The 25,889-nt window shown below is 40.5% G+C and overlaps 1 protein-coding gene across 3 annotated transcripts in view; it reads left to right on the forward strand.

Annotated features, from left to right (window-relative positions):
* Positions 1 to 25,889, forward strand: part of PMS1 (PMS1 homolog 1, mismatch repair system component) — a 508,329-nt gene that overhangs the window by 448,130 nt on the left and 34,310 nt on the right. The gene's annotated exons all lie outside the window — the stretch shown is intronic.

Here is a 25,889-nt window from a genome sequence, read left to right on the forward strand (position 1 = left end):
CTATTAGGGGAATGTAGTTGTTAGCAGTTAGATGTTAACCCCCCCACTGTGAGCATTTACACTCCCCGCCTAATTACTTCTAGCAGCTGATCATCAATTCTTGTATATAACAATTGCTCCTTCCATTCCTCTTTTGAGTCTGGCTTACACTCCCCTGTATATACCTTTTTATGTTCCTAGCTCTTTTTTGGAGATAACCACACACAAGGCACATTTTTATTGTTTCCGTGGTCATGAGTAATTTAACTTGTCAATAATGAAAACGGTGGGTGGGAGATATATATGTCTTATCAATAGTCTCTAAAACTCTGTACAGTATCCATATGTGTGAGCTGGTGACCTGATACATCTTGTCCTGCCTCATGTACATTTTCATCTTCTTATGCTAGGTTATACTCTATACCTTCAGAAGTCTGACCTCACATGTTAGCTCCCAGACATATCTATTCACATATAACTCGAGCCTCATGGGGTTAGCAAGACCTTTAGCTAGATCCATCCTCCCATTCAGGTTCTACTTCACCCAATCTGCTATGTATCTTCAGAGGGGAACATCTCACAACACCATTCCACATTCAGAAAATCCACTAAGGGCAACATAAGCATGCAAAATCTCAGTTACATTTTAAAGATCAGTTAAATTTTAGATTGTGTGTAACCTTTGGACACGGAGTCATACCTTCTCATGCAAAATCTCAGTTACATTTTAAAGATTTAAAGATCAGTTAAATTTTAGATTGTGTGTAACCTTTGGACACGGAGTCATACCTTCTCACTTCCAAGCTAGGCGCTCATGGGAAATATATCATGTCATATCTAGCAAATATAATTATTCCTTACTATCCCTTCAGCCCCCATAATCTATTGTTCTATATGGCGTTTTTTGACACTAGGATGGTACTTTATATAAAAGATAGAGAACTACTTTATATGGGCTACCTTCAAAGTGCTTACCCTATTAGTCTAACAGTTTATCATTGTGTTTTTAATTATTCTCCAAGAATGACTGGTGCTTCATACTACATTTTGACAGTGTACGATGCAGGTTCATTAAAACATTTCATTGGAGTTATATATATTTTTACAAATGTTTAGAATGTTTTTGGATCAAGAACACTTGTTATTCTTGTCATTTGCTGCTCAGAGTTGTCCGACAATCTTTGTTAGTATGAATACTACTGATTCGGTCATACTTTGAATATATTAGTTGATAGATAATGGTTTTATATATCTCATATAGCCCAAGAGTATCCATAGTGACTTTGCCAAATATCAATTAGTCCATCCCGTGTGCATCCCAAGGGTACTATCATGAGCACAAAAGAGATATGTTTGCTATTGAGCCACATAATACATGATCCTGTAACGTTAGCCTTCCCGGACACATCCTCCCCCCCTCCTCATATTAGAGCAGCTTTTGCCTGCTGATCCCCCCCCCCCTCAACTTTTCATATACTACTATATTTCTTTCATGTAATTAGCAAGAGTCCATGAGCTAGTGACGTATGGGATATACATTCCTACCAGGAGGGGCAAAGTTTCCCAAACCTCAAAATGCCTATAAATACACCCCTCACCACACCCACAAATCAGTTTTACAAACTTTGCCTCCTATGGAGGTGGTGAAGTAAGTTTGTGCTAGATTCTACGTTGATATGCGCTCCGCAGCAGGTTGGAGCCCGGTTTTCCTCTCAGCGTGCAGTGAATGTCAGAGGGATGTGAGGAGAGTATTGCCTATTTGAATTCAATGATCTCCTTCTACGGGGTCTATTTCATAGGTTCTCTGTTATCGGTCCTAGAGATTCATCTCTTACCTCCCTTTTCAGATCGACGATATACTCTTATTTATATACCATTACCTCTGCTGATTTTCGTTTCAGTACTGGTTTGGCTTTCTACAACATGTAGATGAGTGTCCTGGGGTAAGTAAGTCTTATTTTCTGTGACACTCTAAGCTATGGTTGGGCACTTTTTTATAAAGTTCTAAATATATGTATTCATATATTTATTTGCCTTGACTCAGGATGTTCAACATTCCTTATTTCAGACAGTCAGTTTCATATTTGGGATAATGCATATGAATAAATCAATTTTTTTCTTACCTTAAAATTTGACTTTTTCCCTGTGGGCTGTTAGGCTCGCAGGGGCTGAAAATGCTTCATTTTATTGCGTCATTCTTGGCGCTGACTTTTTTGCCGCCAAAAAAAAAAATTCTGTTTCCGGCGTCATACGTGTCGCCGGAAGTTGCGTCATTTTTGACGTTCTTTTGCGCCAAAAGTATCGGCGTTCCGGATGTGGCGTCATTTTTGGCGCCAAAAGCAGTTAGGCGCCAAATAATGTGGGCGTCATTTTTGGCGCTAAAAAAATATGGGCGTCACTATTGTCTCCACATTATTTAAGTCTCATTATTTATTGCTTCTGGTTGCTAGAAGCTTGTTCACTGGCATTTTTTCCCATTCCTGAAACTGTCATTTAAGGAATTTGATCAATTTTGCTTTATATGTTGTTTTTTCTATTACATATTGCAAGATGTCCCACGTTGAAACTGAGTCAGAAGATACTTATGGAAAATCGACGCCTGGTGCTGGAGCTACCAAAGCTAAGTGTATCTGCTGTAAACTTATGGTATCTGTTCCTCCAGCTGTTGTTTGTACTGTTTGTCATGACAAACTTGTTAATGCAGATAATATTTCCTTTAGTACTGTTACATTACCTGTTGCTGTTCCGTCAACATCTAATACTCAGAGTGTTCCTGATAACATAAGAGATTTTGTTTCTAAATCCATTAAGAAGGCTATGTCTGTTATTCCTCCTTCTAGTAAACGTAAAAAGTCTTTTAAAACTTCTCATTTTTCAGATGAATTTTTAAATGAACATCATCATTCTGATTCTGATAATGGTTCTTCTGGTTCAGAGGATTCTGTCTCAGAGGTTGATGCTGATAAATCTTTATTTAAAAAAAAAAAAATATTTATTTAAAATGGCATTTATTCGTTCTTTACTTAAAGAAGTCCTAATTGCATTAGAAATTGAGGATTCTGGTCCTCTTGATACTAAATCTAAACGTTTAGATAAGGTTTTTAAATCTCCTGTAGTTATTCCAGAAGTTTTTCCTGTCCCTAGTGCTATTTCTGAAGTAATTTCCAGGGAATGGAATAATTTGGGTAATTCATTTACTCCTTCTAAACGTTTTAAGCAATTATATCCTGTGCCATCTGACAGATTAGAGTTTTGGGACAAAATCCCTAAGGTTTGATGGGGCTGTTTCTACTCTTGCTAAGCGTACTACTATTCCTATGGCAGATGGTACTTCCTTTAAGGATCCTTTAGGAAAATTGAATCCTTTCTAAGAAAAGCTTACTTGTGTTCAGGTAATCTTCTTAGACCTGCTATATCTTTAGCGGATGTTGCTGCAGCTTCAACTTTTTGGTTAGAAGCTTTAGCGCAACAAGTAACAGATCATAATTCTCATAGCATTATTATTCTTCTTTAACATGCTAATAATTTTATTTGTGATGCCATCTTTGATGTCATTAGAGTTGATGTCAGGTATATGTCTCTAGCTATTTTAGCTAGAAGAGCTTTATGGCTTAAAACTTGGAATGCTGATATGTCTTCTAAGTCTACTCTGCTTTCCCTTTCTTTCCAGGGTAATAAATTGTTTGGTTCTCAGTTGGATTCTATTATCTCAACTGTTACTGGAGGGAAAGGAACTTTTTTACCACAGGATAAAAAATCTAAAGGTAAATTTAGGTCTAATAATCGTTTTCGTTCCTTTCGTCACAATAAGGAACAAAAGCCTGATCCTTCACCCACAGGAGCGGTATCAGTTTGGAAACCATCTCCAGTCTGGAATAAATCCAAGCCTTTTAGAAAATCAAAGCCAGCTCCTAAGTCCACATGAAGGTGCTGCCCTCTTTCCAGCTCAGCTGGTAGGGGGCAGATTACGTTTTTTCAAAGAAATTTGGATCAATTCTTTTCACAATCTTTAGATTCAGAACATTGTTTCAGAAGGGTACAGAATTGGCTTCAAGATAAGGCCTCCTGCAAAGAGATTTTTTCTTTCCCGTGTCCCAGTACACCCAGCGAAGGCTCAAGCATTTCTGAAATGTGTTTCAGATCTAGAGTTGGCTGGAGTAATTATGCCAGTTCCAGTTCTGGAACAGGGACTGGGGTTTTATTCAAATCTCTTCATTGTACCAAAGAAGAAGAATTCCTTCAGACCAGTTCTGGATCTAAAAATATTGAATCGTTATGTAAGGATACCAACATTCAAAATGGTAACTGAAAGGACTATCCTGCCTTTTGTTCAGCAAGGGCATTATATGTCTACAATAGATTTACAGGATGCATATCTGCATATTCCGATTCATCCAGATCACTATCAGTTTCTGAGATTCTCTTTCCTAGACAAGCATTACCAGTTTGTGGCTCTGCCGTTTGGCTTAGCTACAGCTTCAAGAATTTTTACGAAGGTTCTCGGTGCCCTTCTGTCTGTAATCAGAGAACAGGGTATTGTGGTATTTCCTTATTTGGACGATATCTTGGTACTTGCTCAGTCTTCACATTTAGCAGAATCTCATACGAATCGACTTGTGTTGTTTCTTCAACATCATGGTTGGAGGATCAATTTACCAAAAAGTTCATTGCTTCCTCAGACACAGGTAACCTTTTTAGGTTTCCAGATAGATTCAGTGTCCATGACTCTATCTTTGACAGACAAGAGACGTCTAAAATTGATATCAGCTTGTTGAAACCTTCAGTCACAATCATTCCCTTCGGTAGCCTTATGCATGGAAATTCTAGGTCTTATGACTGCTGCATCGGACGCGATCCCCTTTGCTTGTTTTCACATGCGGCCTCTTCAGCTCTGTATGCTGAACCAGTGGTGCAGGGATTACACAAAGATATCTCAATTAATATCTTTAAAACCGATTGTACGACACTCTCTGACGTGGTGGACAGATCACCATCGTCTAGTTCAGGGGGCTTCTTTTGTTCTTCCGACCTGGACTGTAATTTCAACAGATGCAAGTCTTACAGGTTGGGGAGCTGTGTGGGGGTCTCTGACAGCACAAGGGGTTTGGGAATCTCAGGAGGTGAGATTACCGATCAATATTTTGGAACTCCGTGCAATTTTCAGAGCTCTTCAGTCTTGGACTCTTCTAAAGAGAGAATCGTTCATTTGTTTTCAGACAGACAATGTCACAACTGTGGCATACATCAATCATCAAGGAGTGACTCACAGTCCTCTGGCTATGAAAGAAGTATCTCGAATTCTGGTATGGGCGGAATCCAGCTCCTGTCTAGTTTCTGCGGTTCATATCCCAGGTATAGACAATTGGGAAGCGGATTATCTCAAACGTTACATCCGGGCGAATGGTCTCTTCACCCAGAGGTATTTCTTCAGATTGTTCAAATGTGGGGACTTCCAGAAATAGATCTGATGGCCTCTCATCTAAACAAGAAACTTCCCAGGTATCTGTCCAGATCCAGGGATCCTCTAGCGGTAGCAGTGGATGCATTGTCACTTCCTTGGAAGTATCATCCTGCCTTTCCGCCTCTAGTTCTTCTTCCAAGAGTAATCTCCAAGATTCTGAAGGAATGCTCGTTTGTTCTGCTGGTAGCTCCAGCATGGCCTCACAGGTTTTGGTATGCGGATCTTGTCCGGATGGCCTCTTGTCAACCGTGGACTGTTCCGTTAAGGCCAGACCTTCTGTCGCAAGGTCCTTTTTTCCATCAGGATCTCAAATCCTTAAATTTAAAGGTATGGAGATTGAACGCTTGATTCTTAGTCAAAGAGGTTTCTCTGACTCTGTGATTAATACTATGTTACAGGCTCGTAAATCTGTATCTAGGGAGATATATTATAGAGTCTGGAAGACTTATATTTCTTGGTGTCTTTCTCATCATTTTTCCTGGCATTCTTTTAGAATTCCGAGAATTTTACAGTTTCTTCAGGATGGTTTGGATAAAGGTTTGTCTGCAAGTTCCTTGAAAGGACAAATTTCTGCTCTTTCTGTTCTTTTTCACAGAAAGATTGCTAATCTTCCTGATATTCATTGTTTTGTACAAGCTTTGGTTCGTATAAAACCTGTCATTAAGTCAATTTCTCCTCCTTGGAGTTTGAATTTGGTTCTGAGGGCTCTTCAAGCTCCTCCGCTTGAACCTATGCATTCATTGGACATTAAATTACTTTCTTGGAAAGTTTTGTTCCTTTTGGCCATCTCTTCTGCCAGAAGAGTTTCTGAATTATCTGCTCTTTCTTGTGAGTCTCCTTTTCTGATTTTTCACCAGGATAAGGCGGTGTTGCGAACTTCTTTTAAATTTTTACCTAAGGTTGTGAATTCCAACAACATTAGTAGAGAAATTGTGGTTCCTTCATTATGTCCTAATCCTAAGAATTCTAAGGAGAAATCATTGCATTCTTTGGATGTAGTTAGAGCTTTGAAATATTATGTTGAAGCTACTAAGAATTTCCGAAAGACTTCTAGTCTATTTGTTATCTTTTCCGGTTCTAGGAAAGGTCAGAAGGCCTCTGCCTTTTCTTTGGCATCTTGGTTGAATTCTTTAATTCATCATGCTTATGTCGAGTCGGGTAAAACTCCGCCTCATAGGATTACAGCTCATTCTACTAGGTCAGTTTCTACTTCCTAGGCGTTTAGGAATGAAGCTTCGGTTGATCAGATTTGCAAAGCAGCAACTTGGTCTTCTTTGCATACTTTTACTAAATTCTACCATTTTGATGTGTTTTCTTCTTCTGAAGCTGTCTTTGGTAGAAAAGTACTTCAGGCAGCTGTTTCAGTTTGAATCTTCTGCTTATATTTTCAGTTTTTTTCTTTATAAATATTTAAACTTTATTTTTGGGTGTGGATTTTTTTCAGCTGAATTGGCTGTCTTTATTTTATCCCTCCCTCTCTAGTGACTCTTGCGTGGAAGATCCACATCTTGGGTAGTCATTATCCCATACGTCACTAGCTCATGGACTCTTGCTAATTACATGAAAGAAAACATAATTTATGTAAGAACTTACCTGATAAATACATTTCTTTCATATTAGCAAGAGTCCATGTGGTGGTTATGATTTTTTTGTATAAAGCACAATTATTCCAATTCCTTGTTTTTTATGCTTTCGCACTTTTTTCTTATCACCCCACTTCCATGAGTCCATGAGGCCCACCCTTTTTTTGTGGTGGTTATGATTTTTTTGTATAAAGCACAATTATATTTATGCTTCGCACTTTTTTCTTATCAACCCACTTCTTGGCTATTCGTTAAACTGATTTGTGGGTGTGGTGAGGGGTGTATTTATAGGCATTTTGAGGTTTGGGAAACTTTGCCCCTCCTGGTAGGAATGTATATCCCATACGTCACTAGCTCATGGACTCTTGCTAATATGAAAGAAATGAATTTATCAGGTAAGTTCTTACATAAATTATGTTTTCCAATACTCACTTTATTCAAAACGAGATTTCATCATTATACTAAGTCCATATACTTATTCCATGATGGAGACCTGAGATAACCAATGGATATGTTTTGAAATTTTATAACTGAAAATACTTTATTACATCTTAGCACACAATTATTGATTGTTATATAAAAGGAAATGTCTGTAGGGTGCTTAATTGTTTATATTATGTTTATTCTCTAATGCTGTAAATGGACAAAAGTTATTTCTTTCTTGTAATTGGCAAGAGTCCATGAGTTAGTGACATATGGGATATACAATCCTACCAGGAGGGGCAAAGTTTCCCAAACCTCAAAATGCCTATAAATACACCCCTCACCACACCCACAATTCAGTTTTACAAACTTTGCCTCCTATGGAGGTGGTGAAGTAAGTTTGTGCTAAGATTTCTACGTTGATATGCGCTTCTCAGCATTGTTGAAGCCCGATTCCTCTCAGAGTACAGCGAATGTCAGAGGGACGTGAAGGGAGTATCACTTATTGAATACGATGATTTCCCTAACGGGGGTCTGTTTCATAGGTTCTCTGTTATCGGTCGTAGAGATTCATCTCCTACCTCCCTTTTCAGATTGACGATATACTCTCAATTTACCATTACCTCTACTAATAACTGTTTTAGTACTGGTTTGACTATCTGCTATATGTGGATGGGTGTCTTTTGGTAAGTATGTTTTTTTTTTCTTAAGACACCTCAGCTATGGTTTGGCACTTTATGCATTTATATAAAGTTCTAAATATATGTATTGTACTTATATTTGCCATGAGTCTGGTTCATATATTTCCTTCTGCAGACTGTCAGTTTCATATTTGGGGAATATAAACATCTTTTAAATATGAAATTTATTTCTTACCTGGGGTTTAGTCTTTTTTTTCAATTGACTACTTCTTACAAATTGCGGGCGGTATTAGGCCTGCGGTTGCGTCATTTTTGGCGCGAAAAGGTACGTCTATGACGCAAGTTCGTCACTTCCGGCGTCATACTTGACGCCGAGACCTTTCACACTGTTGCGTCATTAGTGACGCGAGTGTGTCATTTCCGGTTTAAATGCTGTTTTTAAACCTCCTGTGGTTTCTCCAGGGGTTTTTTCCTATTCCTGAGGCTATTTCTGATATGATTTCTAAGGAATGGAATAAGCCAGGTACTTCTTTTATTCCTTCTTCAAGGTTTAAAAAATTGTATCCTTTACCAGCAATTGCAATAGAGTTTTGAGAAAAGTTGATGGGGCTATTTCTACTCTTGCTAAACGTACCACTATTCCTATGGAGGATAGTACGTCCTTTAAGGATCCTTTAGATAGGAAGCTTGAATCTTATCTAAGGAAGGCCTATTATTATTCAGGTCATCTTCTCAGACCTGCAATTTCTTTGGCTGATGTTGCGGCTGCATCAACTTTCTGGTTGGAGAATTTAGAGCAACAGGAATTGGATTCTGACTTATCTAGCATTATTCACTTACTGCAATATGCTAATCATTTTATTTGTGATGCTATTTTTGATATTATCAAAATTGATGTTAGATCCATGTCTTTAGCTATTTTAGCTAGAAGAGCTTTGTGGCTTAAATCCTGGAATGCTGATATGACATATAAATCTAGATTACTATCTCTTTGTTTCCAAGGTAATAATTTATTTGGTTCCAGTTGGATTCTATTATTTCAACTGTTACTGGGGGAAAGGGAGTTTTTTTTTTACCTAAAGGGTAAATCTAAGGCTTCTAACCGTTTTTGTTCCTTTCATCAGAATAAGGAACAAAAACTCAATCCTTCCCCCAAGGAATCTGCCTCCAATTGGAAGCCTTCCTCAAATTGGAATAAATCCAAGCCTTTTAGGAAACCAAAGTCAGCCCCTAAGTCTGCATGAAGGTGCGGCCCTCATTCCAGCTCAGCTAGTAGGGGGCAGATTAAGGTTTTTCAAGGATATTTGTATAAAATCTGTTCAAAATCAATGGATTCAGAGCATTGTCTCTCATGGGTATCGAATAGGATTCAGAGTAAGACCTGTAGTGAGAAGATTTTTTTCTCTCACGTATCCCAGTAAATTCAGTAAAAGCTCAGGTTTTCCTGAAGTGTGTTTCAGACCTGGAGTCTTCAGGGGTAATCATGCCAGTTCCTCTTCTGGAACAAGGTTTGGGGTTTTATTCAAATCTATTCATTGTCCCAAAGAAGGAAAATTTATTCAGACCAGTTCTGGATCTGAAAATTGTGAATCGTTATGTAAGAGTACCATCTTTCAAGATGGTGATTATAAGGACTATTCTGCCTTTTGTTCAGCAAGGACATTATATGTCCACAATAGACTTGCAGGATGCATACCTTCATATTCCGATTCATCCAGAACATTATCAGTTTCTGAGATTCTCTTTTCTAGACAAGCATTACCAATTTGTTGGTCTTCCATTTGGCCTAGCAACAGCTCCAAGAATCTTTTCAAAGGTTCTGGGTGCCCTACTCTCTGTAATCAGAGATTACCGCCGGCACCTTCAGTCTCAGTCATTCCCTTCAGTGGCTATGTGCATGGAAGTTTTAGGTCTCATGACTGCAGCATCGGATGCGATCCCCTTTGCTCGTTTTCACATGAGACCTCTTCAGCTTTGTATGCTGAATCAATGGTGCAGGGATTATACAAAGATATCACAATTAATATCCTTATATCCCAATGTACGACACTCTCTGACATGGTGGATAGATCACCATCGTTTAGTTCAAGGGGCTTCTTTTGTTCGGCCAGCCTGGACTGTGATCACAACAGATGCGAGTCTCTCAGATTGGGGAGCTGTTTGGGGATCTCTGACAGCACAAGGGGTTTGGAAATCTCAAGATGCGAGATTACTAATAAATATTTTAGAACTCCGTGCAATTCTCAGAGCTCTTCAGTCTTGGCCTCTGTTAAGAGAGAACCGTTCATTTGTTTTCAGACAGACACAACAGTGGCATATGTCAATCATCAGGGTGGGACTCACAGGTATCTCGAATACTTGTTTGGGCGGAATCCAGCTCCTGTCTAATCTCTGCGGTGCATATCCCAGGTGTAGACAATTAGAAAGCAGATTATCTCAGCCGCCAGACTTTACATCCAGAGGAGTGGTCTCTCCATCCAGATGTGTTTTCTCAAATTGTTCAGATGTGGGGTCTTCCAGAGATAGATCTCATGGCCTCTCATCTAAACAAGAAACTTCCCAGATACCTGTCCAGGTCCAGGGATGTTCAGGCCGAAGCAGTGGATGCGCTGACGCTTCCTTGGTGTTATCATCCTGCTTACATCTTCCCGCCTCTAGTTCTCCTTCCAAGAGTGATTTCCAAAATCATCATGGAACAATCATTTGTGTTGCTGGTTGCGCCAGCATGGCCACACAGGTTTTGGTATGCGGATCTGGTTCGGATGTCCAGTTGCCCGCCTTGGCCACTTTCGTTACGGCCAGACCTACTATCTCAAGGTCCGTTTTTCCATCAGGATCTCAAATTATTAAATTTGAAGGTATGGAAATTGAACGCTTAGTTCTAAGTCATAGAGGTTTCTCTGACTCAGTGATTAATACTATGTTACAAGCTCGTAAATCTGTCTCTAGAAAGATTTATTATAGAGTTTGGAAGACTTACATTTCATGGTGTTCTTCTCATAAATTTTCTTGGCATTCTTTTAGAATTCCTAGAATTTTACAGTTTCTTCAGGATGGTTTGAATAAGGGTTTGTCTGCAAGTTCCTTGAAAGGACAAATCTCCGCTCTTTCTGTTTTATTTCACAGAAAGATTGCTATACTTCCTGATATACACTGTTTTGTACAGGCTTTAGTTTGTATTAAGCCTGTCATTAAATCAATTTCTCCTCCTTGGAGTCTTAATTTGGTTCTGAAGGCTTTACAGGCTCCTCCATTTGAGCCTATGCATTCTTTGGACATTAAACTACTTTATTGGAAAGTGTTGTTCCTTTTGGCCATCTCTTCTGCTAGAAGAGTTTCTGAGCTATCTGCTCTTTCTTGTGAATCTCCTTTTCTGATTTTTCATCAGGATAAAGCGGTTTTCTCCAACATAGGTGTGTCCGGTCCACGGCGTCATCCTTACTTGTGGGGATATTCTCTTCCCCAACAGGAAATGGCAAAGAGCCCAGCAAAGCTGGTCACATGATCCCTCCTAGGCTCCGCCTACCCCAGTCATTCTCTTTGCCGTTGTACAGGCAACATCTCCACGGAGATGGCTTAGAGTTTTTTAGTGTTTAACTGTAGTTTTTATTATTCAATCAAGAGTTTGTTATTTTAAAATAGTGCTGGTATGTACTATTTACTCAGAAACAGAAAAGAGATGAAGATTTCTGTTTGTATGAGGAAAATGATTTTAGCACCGTAACTAAAATCCATGGCTGTTCCACACAGGACTGTTGAGAGCAATTAACTTCAGTTGGGGGAACAGTGTGCAGTCTCTTGCTGCTTGAGGTATGACACATTCTAACAAGACGATGTAATGCTGGAAGCTGTCATTTTTTCCCTATGGGATCCGGTAAGCCATGTTTATTACGATGGTAAATAAGGGCTTCACAAGGGCTTATTAAGATTGTAGACTTTTCTGGGCTAAATCGATTCAGTTTTAAAACATATTTAGCTTTGAGGAATCATTTTATCTGGGTTTATTGATATTATAATATCGGCAGGCACTGCATTAGACACCTTATTTCTCTGGGGCTTTCCCAAAGCATAAGCAGAGCCTCATTTTCGCGCCGGTGTGGCGCACTTGTTTTTGAGAGGCATGGCATGCAGTCGCATGTGAGAGGAGCTCTGATACTTAGAAAAGACTTTCTGAAGGCGTCATTTGGTATCGTATTCCCCTTTGGGCTTGGTTGGGTCTCAGCAAAGCAGATACCAGGGACTGTAAAGGGGTTAAAGTGTTAAAACGGCTCCGGTTCCGTTATTTTAAGGGTTAAAGCTTCCAAATTTGGTGTGCAATACTTTTAAGGCTTTAAGACACTGTGGTGAAAATTTGGTGAATTTTGTACAATTCCTTCATGTTTTTTCGCAATTGCAGTAATAAAGTGTGTTCAGTTTAAAATTTAAAGTGACAGTAACGGTTTTATTTTAAAACGTTTTTTGTACTTTATTATCAAGTTTATGCCTGTTTAACATGTCTGAACTACCAGATAGACTGTGTTCTGAATGTGGGGAAGCCAGAATTCCTGTTCATTTAAATAAATGTGATTTATGTGATAATGACAATGATGCCCAAGATGATTCCTCAAGTGAGGGGAGTAAGCATGGTACTGCATCATTCCCTCCTTCGTCTACACGAGTCTTGCCCACTCAGGAGGCCCCTAGTACATCTAGTGCGCCAATACTGCTTACTATGCAACAATTAACGGCTGTAATGGATAATTCTGTCAAAAACATTTTAGCCAAAATGAACCCTTGTCAGCGTAAGCGTGGCTGCTCTGTTTTAGTTACTGAAGAGCATGACGACGCTGATATTAATATCTCTGAAGGGCCCCTAACCCAATCTGAGGGGGCCAGGGAGGTTTTGTCTGAGGGAGAAATTACTGATTCAGGGAACATTTCTCAACAGGCTGAACCTGATGTAATTGCATTTAAATTTAAGTTGGAACATCTCCGCATTCTGCTTAAGGAGGTATTATCCACTCTGGATGATTGTGAAAAGTTGGTCATCCCAGAGAAACTATGTAAAATGGACAAGTTCCTAGAGGTGCCGGAGCTCCCAGAAGCTTTTCCTATACCCAAGCGGGTGGCGGACATTGTTAATAAAGAATGGGAAAGGCCCGGTATTCCTTTCGTCCCTCCCCCCATATTTAAAAAATTGTTTCCTATGGTCGACCCCAGAAAGGACTTATGGCAGACAGTCCCCAAGGTCGAGGGAGCGGTTTCTACTTTAAACAAACGCACCACTATACCCATAGAGGATAGTTGTGCTTTCAAAGATCCTATGGATAAAAAATTAGAAGGTTTGCTTAAAAAGATGTTTGTTCAGCAGGGTTACCTTCTACAACCAATTTCATGCATTGTCCCTGTCACTACAGCCGCATGTTTCTGGTTTGATGAACTGATAAAGGCGCTCGATAGTGATTCTCCTCCTTATGAGGAGATTATGGACAGAATCAATGCTCTCAAATTGGCTAATTCTTTCACCCTAGACGCCACTTTGCAATTGGCTAGGTTAGCGGCTAAGAATTCTGGGTTTGCTATTGTGGCGCGCAGAGCGCTTTGGTTGAAATCTTGGTCGGCTGACGCGTCTTCCAAGAACAAGCTACTAAACATTCCTTTCAAGGGGAAAACGCTGTTTGGCCCTGACTTGAAAGAGATTATCTCGGATATCACTGGGGGTAAGGGCCACGCCCTTCCTCAGGATCGGCCTTTCAAGGCGAAAAATAGACCCAATTTTCGTCCCTTTCGTAAAAACGGACCAGCCCAAAGTGCTACGTCCTCTAAGCAAGAGGGTAATACTTCTCAAGCCAAGCCAGCTTGGAGACCAATGCAAGGCTGGAACAAGGGAAAGCAGGCCAAGAAGCCTGCCACTGCTACCAAGACAGCATGAAATATTGGCCCCCGATCCGGGACCGGATCTGGTGGGGGGCAGACTCTCTCTCTTCGCTCAGGCTTGGGCAAGAGATGTTCTGGATCCTTGGGCGCTAGAAATAGTCTCCCAGGGTTATCTTCTGGAATTCAAGGGACTTCCCCCAAGGGGGAGGTTCCACAGGTCTCAGTTGTCTTCAGACCACATAAAAAGACAGGCGTTCTTACATTGTGTAGAAGACCTGTTAAAAATGGGAGTGATTCATCCTGTTCCACTAAGAGAACAAGGGATGGGGTTCTACTCCAATCTGTTCATAGTTCCCAAAAAAGAGGGAACGTTCAGACCAATCTTAGATCTCAAGATCTTAAACAAGTTTCTCAAGGTTCCATCTTTCAAGATGGAAACCATTCGAACTATTCTTCCTTCCATCCAGGAGGGTCAATTCATGACCACGGTGGATTTAAAGGATGCGTATCTACATATTCCTATCCACAAGGAACATCATCGGTTCCTAAGGTTTGCATTCCTGGACAAACATTACCAGTTCGTGGCGCTTCCTTTCGGATTAGCCACTGCTCCAAGGATTTTCACAAAGGTACTAGGCTCCCTTCTAGCGGTGCTAAGACCAAGGGGCATTGCAGTAGTACCTTACCTGGACGACATTCTGATTCAAGCGTCGTCCCTTCCTCAAGCAAAGGCTCACACGGACATTGTCCTGGCCTTTCTCAGATCTCACGGCTGGAAAGTGAACGTGGAAAAGAGTTCTCTATCCCCGTCAACAAGGGTTCCCTTCTTGGGAACAATTATAGACTCTTTAGAAATGAGGATCTTTCTAACAGAGGCCAGAAAAACAAAACTTCTAGACTCTTGTCGGATACTTCATTCCGTTCCTCTTCCTTCCATAGCTCAGTGCATGGAAGTGATCGGGTTGATGGTAGCGGCGATGGACATAGTTCCTTTTGCGCGCATTCATCTAAGACCATTACAACTGTGCATGCTCAGTCAGTGGAATGGGGACTATACAGACTTGTCTCCGAAGATACAAGTAAATCAGAGGACCAGAGACTCACTCCGTTGGTGGCTGTCCCTGGACAATCTGTCTCAAGGGATGACGTTCCGCAGACCAGAGTGGGTCATTGTCACGACCGACGCCAGTCTGATGGGCTGGGGCGCGGTCTGGGGATCCCTGAAAGCTCAGGGTCTTTGGTCTCGGGAAGAATCTCTTCTACCGATAAATATTCTGGAACTGAGAGCGATATTCAATGCTCTCAAGGCCTGGCCTCGGCTAGCGAGGACCAAGTTCATACGGTTTCAATCAGACAACATGACAACTGTTGCGTACATCAACCATCAGGGGGGAACAAGGAGTTCCCTAGCGATGGAAGAAGTGACCAAAATCATTCTATGGGCGGAGTCTCACTCCTGCCACCTGTCTGCTATCCACATCCCAGGAGTGGAAAATTGGGAAGCGGATTTTCTGAGTCGTCAGACATTGCATCCGGGGGAGTGGGAACTCCATCCGGAAATCTTTGCCCAAGTCACTCACCTGTGGGGCATTCCAGACATGGATCTGATGGCTTCTCGTCAGAACTTCAAAGTTCCTTGCTACGGGGCCAGATCCAGGGATCCCAAGGCGGCTCTAGTGGATGCACTAGTAGCACCTTGGACCTTCAAACTAGCTTATGTGTTCCCGCCATTTCCTCTCATCCCCAGGCTGGTAGCCAGGATCAATCAGGAGAGGGCGTCGGTGATCTTGATAGCTCCTGCGTGGCCACGCAGGACTTGGTATGCAGATCTGGTGAATATGTCATCGGCTCCACCTTGGAAGCTACCTTTGAGACGAGACCTTCTTGTTCAGGGTCCGTTCGAACATCCGAATCTGGTTTCACTCCAGCTGACTGCTTGGAGATTGAACGCTTGATTTTATCGAAGCGAGGATTCTCAGATTCCGTTATCGATACTCTTGTTCAGGCCAGAAAGCCTGTAACTAGAAAGATTTACCACAAAATTTGGAAAAAATATATCTGTTGGTGTGAATCTAAAGGATTCCCTTGGGACAAGGTTAAGATTCCTAGGATTCTATCCTTCCTTCAAGAAGGATTGGAAAAAGGATTATCTGCTAGTTCCCTGAAGGGACAGATTTCTGCCTTGTCGGTATTACTTCACAAAAAGCTGGCAGCTGTGCCAGATGTTCAAGCCTTTGTTCAGGCTCTGGTTAGAATCAAGCCTGTTTACAAACCTTTGACTCCTCCTTGGAGTCTCAATTTAGTTCTTTCAGTTCTTCAGGGGGTTCCGTTTGAACCCTTACATTCCGTTGATATTAAGTTATTATCTTGGAAAGTTTTGTTTTTAGTTGCGATTTCTTCTGCTAGAAGAGTCTCAGAATTATCTGCTCTGCAGTGTTCTCCTCCTTATCTGGTGTTCCATGCAGATAAGGTGGTTTTACGTACTAAACCTGGTTTTCTTCCAAAAGTTGTTTCTAACAAAAACATTAACCAGGAGATTATCGTACCTTCTCTGTGTCCAAAACCAGTTTCAAAGAAGGAACGTTTGTTGCACAATTTGGATGTTGTTCGCGCTCTAAAATTCTATTTAGATGCTACAAAGGATTTTAGACAAACATCTTCCTTGTTTGTTGTTTATTCAGGTAAAAGGAGAGGTCAAAAAGCAACTTCTACCTCTCTCTCTTTTTGGATTAAAAGCATCATCAGATTGGCTTACGAGACTGCCGGACGGCAGCCTCCCGAAAGAATCACAGCTCATTCCACTAGGGCTGTGGCTTCCACATGGGCCTTCAAGAACGAGGCTTCTGTTGATCAGATATGTAGGGCAGCGACTTGGTCTTCACTGCACACTTTTACCAAATTTTACAAGTTTGATACTTTTGCTTCTTCTGAGGCTATTTTTGGGAGAAAGGTTTTGCAAGCCGTGGTGCCTTCCATTTAGGTGACCTGATTTGCTCCCTCCCTTCATCCGTGTCCTAAAGCTTTGGTATTGGTTCCCACAAGTAAGGATGACGCCGTGGACCGGACACACCTATGTTGGAGAAAACAGAATTTATGTTTACCTGATAAATTTCTTTCTCCAACGGTGTGTCCGGTCCACGGCCCGCCCTGGTTTTTTAATCAGGTCTGATAATTTATTTTCTTTAACTACAGTCACCACGGTACCATATGGTTTCTCCTATGCAAATATTCCTCCTTAACGTCGGTCGAATGACTGGGGTAGGCGGAGCCTAGGAGGGATCATGTGACCAGCTTTGCTGGGCTCTTTGCCATTTCCTGTTGGGGAAGAGAATATCCCCACAAGTAAGGATGACGCCGTGGACCGGACACACCGTTGGAGAAAGAAATTTATCAGGTAAACATAAATTCTGTTTTGCGGACTTCATTTGAATTTTTACCTAAGGTTGTGAATTCTAACAACATTAATAGAGAAATTGTTGTCCCTTCCTTATGTCCTAATCCTAAGAATCCTTTGGAAAGATCCTTACATTCTTTGGATGTGGTGAGAGCTTTGAAATATTATGTTGAAGCTACTAAAGATTTCAGGAAGACTTCTAGTCTATTTGTTATATTTTCTGGTCCTAGGAAAGGTCAGAAGGCCTCTGCTATTTCCTTGGCCTCTTTGTTAAAGCTTTTGATTCATCAAGCTTATTTGGAGTCGGGTCAAGCCCCGCCTCAGAGAATTACAGCTCATTCTACTAGATCAGTCTCCACTTCGTGGGCTTTTAAGAATGAAGCTTCAGTTGATCAGATTTGCAAAGCAGCAACTTGGTCCTCTTTGCATACATTAACTAAATTCTACCGTTTTTATGTATTTGCTTCTTCGGAAGCAGTTTTTGGTAGAAAAGTTCTTCAGGCAGCTGTTTCAATTTGATTCTTCTGCTTTTGATTTAAGTTTTTTCTTTCAAATGAAAATAAACTTATTTTTTTGGGTGTGGGCTAATTTTTTCAGCGGTATATGGCTGTTTTTATTTTTCCCTCCCTCTCTAGTGACTCTTGAGTGGAGATCCACATCTTAGGTATTGATATCCCATGTCACTAGCTCATGGACTCTTGCCAATTACATGAAAGAAAACATAATTTATGTAAGAACTTACCTGATAAATTCATTTCTTTCATATTGGCAAGAGTCCATGAGGCCCACCCTTTTTATGGTGGTTATAATTTTTTGTATAAAGCACAATTATTTCCAAATTTCCTTTGTTGATGCTTTCTACTCCTTTCTTTATCACCCCACTGCTTGGCTATTCGTTAAACTGAATTGTGGGTGTGGTGAGGGGTGTATTTATAGGCATTTTGAGGTTTGGGAACTTTGCCCCTCCTGGTAGGATTGTATATCCCATATGTCACTAGCTCATGGACTCTTGCCAATATGAAAGAAATGAATTTATCAGGTAAGTTCTTACATAAATTATGTTATTTTGTATTCGCCAAAAATCTCAATAAAAAATTAAATTAAAAAATTGTATGTTCTATCCAAATCATGAAATTAAATTTTGTGGTTTTCTGTCCCTTTACATAACACCCCCTTTTGTTGCTTCTTGCTGACTTAAGCCACTAGCCAATCAGATGCCATATAACTCACCTTATAGGCTAAATAAACTGTCAATCTGTTGCTCTATTTAGTGGATTTTTTAATAAGACCCTTTTTACTCTCATCCCTGTGAAATAAAATTTCTAAAATGAAACCTGTTAATCTATAAAACATTTATATCTTTAACTTTTTAAATAAAGATACTTTTTCTTTTTTCAATTATCAATTTAAAGCTTAATCTCAAAATATTATAGTTATAACCCAAATAAATTAATCTGTGTTCTCCCCATGACCTTTTTAATGGCTGATTTTACTGACACCTGGCTAAAATTTTAGCCAATATTAAGCTAAATATTAAGCTAAATTGAGATATTACATTTGTTCAACATTTTAACTATTTTTAACCACTATTAATGCCATTAGCAAAGTATATAGGTTACAAAATGGGAAGGGAATTATCATCACTTGTTTCTAATAGATACATTCATAATGGTTTGCTTTCTTAAAAAAAAAAAAAAAAAAGATTCCTGTACTTAAAGGAACACTCAAGTCAAAATTAAACTTCAAGATTCAGATACAGCATGCAATTTAAAACAACTTTCCAATTTACTTCAATTAACAAAATGTGCACAGTCTTTTTATATTTACACTTTTTGAGTCACCATCTCCTACTGAGCATGTGCAAGAATTCACTGCATATACGTATATGCATTTGTGATTGGCTGATGGCTGTCACATGGTACAGGGGGAGTGGAAATAGACATAACTTTGCAATTTATTTAACAAAAATCTGCTACTCATTTGAAGTTCAGACTAAGTGCTATTGCATTGTCTTCTTATCATGCATTTGTTGATTATGCAAATCTACTGTATTGACTGGTCCTTTAAGTGACATAAACAAAAACCTACAGAATTACAAAATAGTTAAAAAACCATTCACTAGTAATGTGGTAAGAAGTGCATTTTAATTAGTCTTTAACCCTTTTTATCTACTGATCCATTTCCACCACATGTGCTGAGCTATTTTGCAGTTTTTGGATGCTGGTTATATTTTAGGCCCTACTGTGAGAAACCTACATATATTATATATCCTTTTTTTTTTTTCTTTTTTTTTTGGTGACCATGAAGATTCAAATTATACCATTATTTTATGTATATATCACGGTGTGTGAGAAACCTGCAAGTGTAAAAAAAAAATCAATTGTGTGTTTTCCCCCACTACACTATATAATAAAAGAAGGGCTTAACCACATATAAATAAGGGACTTTCTGTATAGATGATCTGCACTATTAACACAGTGATCACCTGGCGATTTAAAACTTATATAAGGGCTTTATGTTCAAGAGGACTTATGGGCTTTAAAACAAGGGATCTTGGAGGTCTCCAAGCCTTTTTGATGGCCTGTGTGCGTACTTTATTTTATTTTTTAATTTTTTTAAAAACAGTCCCTGAGATTGAGGGACTTAAACACCAACCCCTCCATCCACAGCTCCCTTAAGCCCTCTTCTGTTTGATGACACTTCCAGGTTTTCAGGGTGTGGTGACATCACCACTGGCATCCCCGGATGCTGATTCCTAAACCACCAGGGGTAAGGTGAGAGTGCAAGGGGGCTGTGATAAGCTCAGAGAGCGTGCCCACCACATGACGGCACGTGGTCATCATCTGCAGTAAATACAATGTGCAGATGACAATCAAGTGTCATCATCTGCACTTAGGGGGTTAAAATAATAAAAACTAAAGTATTTTTAGCCCTTTGCTGATTACCATCTGGCCAGCTGTGCTTGTTTCGGGATCTTGAGCTGGCTGCTCTTTTTTGATCGTCTTCTTGGATCCTGGACAGAGGTTACCATATGTGAAACATGGTGCCAACCAGAAAGGACACTGCCATTTTAACCAGACACTAGGGAGTGGACCATTTGCTTCATAGCACTGAGCAAACCTTGTCCCATAATCATAAGTCCAGCTGCACTCTGGTCATCACTCAAACTAAAAATAAAAAATAAATAAAAGGCGTAATCTTCCCATAAATAGGTCAATGTTTAAAGTCAAACATAATACAGGAAGTTCCAGTATCTTAACTAAGATGGGACTTCTGCTCTCTGCTTTTTCCATTAATGAAAAAGATAGGTCTTGGAGACCTGTGTTAGACCAAAAGGTCTAAAATGGAGTGACTTTTAATTTTAAATAACCCCTTAAGGACCGTGAATTTTAGAGAAAAAGTATTAGAGAATTTTTAGCATTTTTGCTATCACTCAATTAAAAAAACACAAATAGAGCCCTGGTTGTTGTTGTTTTATTTACCTATCAAAACGATATAATTTTTTAAGCAGACAACCCAAGGTATAGATCTAGGTCCATTCATGCCACCATTTTGCCGCCAAATGTGATCATATAAACAAAATTGTTAACTTTCCATCTAAAGGCGAGGAGAGTCTACGGCTTCATTAATTACTTGTGGGAATTAAGAACCTGGCCACCAGGAGGAGGCAAAGACACCCTAGCCAAAGGCTTAAATACCTCCCCCACTCCCCTCATCCCCCAGTCATTCTTTGCCTTTCGTCACAGGAGGTGGCAGAGAGGTGCCGGAAAATCGGAGGTCTCTTATGAGGATTTCTACCCTTCGCTATGGGACAGGAGTTTAAGTAACCCTTCAACCTTCTCGGTTGAGAGTTAGAGTCCAGAGATGCAGAGGGAGCTTCCCTTTGCGACACCATCCCGACTCATATTAACAGCTCCTATAGCAATCTGCGTTGACGAGTTTCGCAGATTGCGTTCTTCTCTCAAGTCCATGTCAGGAGCGCAGCTATCACCTGTCACACTTGAAGGGCATAGATTCTGGTAAGATCGTTTCATTTCTATATATTGATAACACAGAAGACAGGCCCACAGTGTGGCACCTTTATCTTTATAGAATCAAGGGTTAATATTCTTATAAGGGGATTATTCAGCAGGGGGTATGTACATGATGAGTTTATTATGTGATTGCTGTGTTATGTGCAAGGGCACGGCTCCAGCTTTTTGTGGAACTGACAGGTTCTCTTCCGGAGTTTTGCGCAGACTTTTTTTGGCGCGTTTTCTCCTCAGCAGGGGCGGTCCTGCGTAGAAATCCTTGTGACCGGGTGGGGCCTCTTTACTTCCGGTCTGATCTGCGACGGAGGAGACAAAGTGGTTTCTACAGTCCGGGTCATAGGAGGTGGTGAGTGCCCCGGCCATTGGTGGTTATATAGGTGTCTGTCTTAGTTTTTTAATAAAAGCTATGGAGGATTCTGACGCGTTAGAGGGTACTCCCTCTTTAACTTAGTCCTATACCTGTGTTTATTGTGAGGTTTTGGTAGACCAGCCTGCACAACTGTGTTCCACATGCCTTGAGAAGGCTATGACTTCCAAACATAAGAGAATGTCTAGCACTACTGAGCCGTCCACCTCTGAGGGATCTCCGTCCCATGAGGTGCGTTCCCCAATGGCGTCCCCTATCCCACATGCAGCACCCCAGGGTCCGACTATTACCCCTTCGGGGGAGATTGCTTGGCCTCCTGATTTTGCAGATCAGCTTGAAACGGCAGTCGCTAAGGTGATCCATGCTTTGCCGCGTTCTGCTAAGCTCAAGCGTAGAGCTTTTCATAGCGACCCAACCCTTGATTTGTCTCTGTCGGACTCCCCAGGAGGTTGGTACAATGATGAAGCCCCGTCCGACGCTTCGGAAGGGGCCCTTTCAGGGTCGGAGTCAGTGTCATCTAAACCTCCGGCAGCGGAGGAGTCCGGCTTTCGGTTTAACCCCTTAACGGCACGTGTCGTACAGGGTACGTCTTGCACAAACTGATCTTTAAAGACCAGTGACGTAACCTGTACGACGTTAGGGGTTTAAAGCGATTTCTGGTTATTGCAGTAATGCCTCGATATCGAGGCATCCTGCAATAACATTTTTGCCCCATCCGATGCAGAGAGGGCCACAGAGCTTTCTGACCTGGGCAGACCCCTATCATTTCATAATTTCAGCTATTTACATTATGGGTGTGGACAATTGGGACACAGGACTTCCTCAGTCAGCTGGACCTTCATCTGGGTGAATGGTCTTTAAAGCAGGAGGTATAGTGTGAATAGTTGAGGAAGGCCAGATATAACCCTTATGGCTTCTCGCATGAATTCCAAGCTTTTTATTTTACTATGAAGTATAATAGCCAGGAAACGGCCTCAGGGATTTTATTTGTGCTTGCATTGCCTTGCAGGACTTGGTACGCAGATGTGGTACAATTGTCCTCAAGCCAGCCTTGGTGTCTTCCTTTCAGGGTCCCTTGTTCCATCAGCATCTCAAATCTCTCAATTTGACAGCATCGCAATTGAACGTCTGATGTTGTCTCAGAGAGTTTTTTTCTGATCAATGAAGACACTTTGATTCAGGCCAGTAAAAAACTTATCACAAAGTCTGGAAAGTTTTCTTTTTCTGGTGTGAGTCTAAGAATTACATTTGAGCTCATTCAGATTTCTCAAATCCTTCTTTTTTTTTTTCTTTTTCTTTTTTTTTTTTTAGGATGATTTGGATAAGGTTTTTTTTTCAGCCAGTTCCCTTAAAGGGACATTAAACCCAAAATATTTATTTCATTTTTCAGAAAGAGAATCCAATTCTAAAAAAAGTTTCCAATTTACTTCTATTATCAAATTTGCTTCCTTCTCATGTTATTCTTTGTTGAGCAGATACCTAGGTAGGTAGTGTGTCTGAAGCACTGCATGACAGGAAATAGTGCTGCCATCTAGTGCTCCTGCTAATGTATAACATTGTTGCAAAACTGCTGCCATATAGTACTACAGACACATGCACTCCCCTGAGCTTACATCCTTGCTTTTCAACAAAGGATAACAAGAAAACAAAGAAAATTTGATAAAAGAAGTAAATTGGAAAGTTGTTTAACCCCTTAATGACCACAGCACTTTTCCATTTTCTGTCCGTTTGGGACCAAGGCTATTTTTACATTTCTGCGGTGTTTGTGTTTAGCTGTAATTTTCCTCTTACTCATTTACTGTACCCACACATATTATATACCGTTTTTCTCGCCATTAAATGGACTTTCTAAAGATACCATTATTTTCATCATTTCTTATAATTTACTATAAAAAAAAGTTATAAAATATGAGGAAAAAAATGGAAAAAAACACACTTTTTCTAACTTTGACCCCCAAAATCTGTTACACATCTACAACCACCAAAAAAACTCCCATGCTAAATAGTTTCTTAATTTTGTCCTAAGTTTAGAAATACCCAATGTTTACATGTTCTTTGCTTTTTTTGCAAGTTATAGGGCAATAAGTACAAGTAGCACTTTGCTATTTCCAAACCACTTTTTTTCAAAATTAGCGCTAGTTACATTGGGACACTGATATCTTTCAGGAATCCCTGAATATCCCTTGACATGCATATATTTTATTTTAGAAGACAACCCAAAGTATTGATCTAGGCCCATTTTGGTATATTTCATGCCACCATTTCACCGCCAAATGCCATCAAATAAAAAAAATCGTTCACTTTTTCACAAATTTTTTCACAAACTTTAGGTTTCTCACTGAAATTATTTACAAACAACTTGTGCAATTATGGCACAAATGGTTGTAAATGCTTCTCTGGGATCCCCTTTGTTCAGAAATAGCAGACATATATGGCTTTGGCGTTGCTTTTTGGTAATTAGAAGGCCGCTAAATGCCACTGTGCACCACACGTGTATTATGCCCAGCAGTGAAGGGGTTAGTTAGGGAGCATGTAGGGAGCTTGTAGGGTTAATTTTAGCTTTAGTGTAGTGCAGTAGACAACCCCAAGTATTGATCTAGGCACATTTTGGTATATTTCATGCCACCATTTCACCGCCAAATGCGATCAAATTGAAAAAAACGCTACATTTTTCACAATTTTATGTTTCTCACTGAAATTATTTACTAACAGCTTGTGCAATTATGGCACACATGGTTGTAAATGCTTCTCTAGGATCCCCTTTGTTCAGAAATAGCAGACATATATGACTTTGGCGTTGCTTTTTGGTAATTAGAAGGCCACTAAATGCTGCTGTGCATCACACGTGTATTATGGCTAGCAGTGAAGGGGTTAATTAGGTAGCTTATAAGGAGCTTGCAGGGTTAATTTTAGCTTTAGTGTAGAGATCAGCCTCCCACCTGACACATCACACCCCTTGATCCCTCCCAAACAGCTGTCTTCCCTCCCCCACCCCACAATTGTCCCCGCCATCTTAAGTACTGGCAGAAAGTCTGCCAGTACTAAAATAAAATTTATTTTTTTTTTGTTTAAAAAATAATAATAATTCTGCTGTGTAGGACCCCCCCCTTAGCCCCAACCTCCCTGATCCCCCCCAAACAGCTCTCTACCCCCCTCCTCTGCCTTATTGTGCACCATATTGGGTACTGGCAGCTGTCTGCCAGTACCCAGTTTGAAATCAAAAGTTTATTTTAAGATTTTCTGTAGTGTAGCTTACCCCCCTTAACACCCAACCCCCCACCCTCTCCCAGATCATTAATATTTTTATTCCCACCCTCTCTCCCACTGAGTCCCACCTTGTGCCTCTTCCACTTCAATTCTAACTTTTGGGCAGTTTCACACGTGCACGCTCCCGTGCACGTGCGCACGCTCCCGTGCACGTGCGATCCCGCCCCCCTCCTCTACTGATGGCCTCCCTGGACACGCTCCCACCCACCAACGATCATAGCCGATGCAGAGAGGGCCACAGAGTGGCTCTCTCTGCATCGGTCTGCTTAAAAAAGTTATTGCAGGATGCCTCTATATCGAGGCATCACTGCAATAACATGAAAGCAGCTGGAAGTGATCAGGATCGCTTCCACTGCTTTCAAAGACCAACGACGTGCAGGGTACGTCCTTGGTCGTTAAGGACATTTTTTTGGAGGACGTACCCTGCACGTCGTTGGTCATTAAGGGGTTAAAATTGTATGTTCTATCTAAATCATGAAAGGAAAAAAATTCTTCTTAACTTGGATGTAGTTTGGCCATTGAAATTTTATCTTCAAGCGACTAAAGAATTCAGAATTTCGTATTTATCCATTTCTCAGGTCCCTCCGCAAGGGACAGAAAGCTACTGCAATCCCCTTAGTGGCATGGCTTAAAGCTTTGATTCACGTAGCGTACCTAGTTTTAGGGAAGTCTTCCCCTAAATGAATTGTTGCTTATTCTACCAGAGTAGTCGCCACTTCTTGGGTTTTTAGAAATTAAGCTTCCATTAAACAGATGTACAAGGCACCGACTTAGTCATTTTTTCATACCTTTACCAAATTTTAACATGTTTGCCTCTTCTGAGGATGCTTTTGCTAGGAAAGTTCCGCAGTTTGCAGTGCGTGTCTAGTACCTCTACCTGTCTTAAC

Source organism: Bombina bombina, chromosome 1 (genome assembly GCF_027579735.1).
Source record: "Bombina bombina isolate aBomBom1 chromosome 1, aBomBom1.pri, whole genome shotgun sequence".
Taxonomy (NCBI): domain Eukaryota; kingdom Metazoa; phylum Chordata; class Amphibia; order Anura; family Bombinatoridae; genus Bombina; species Bombina bombina.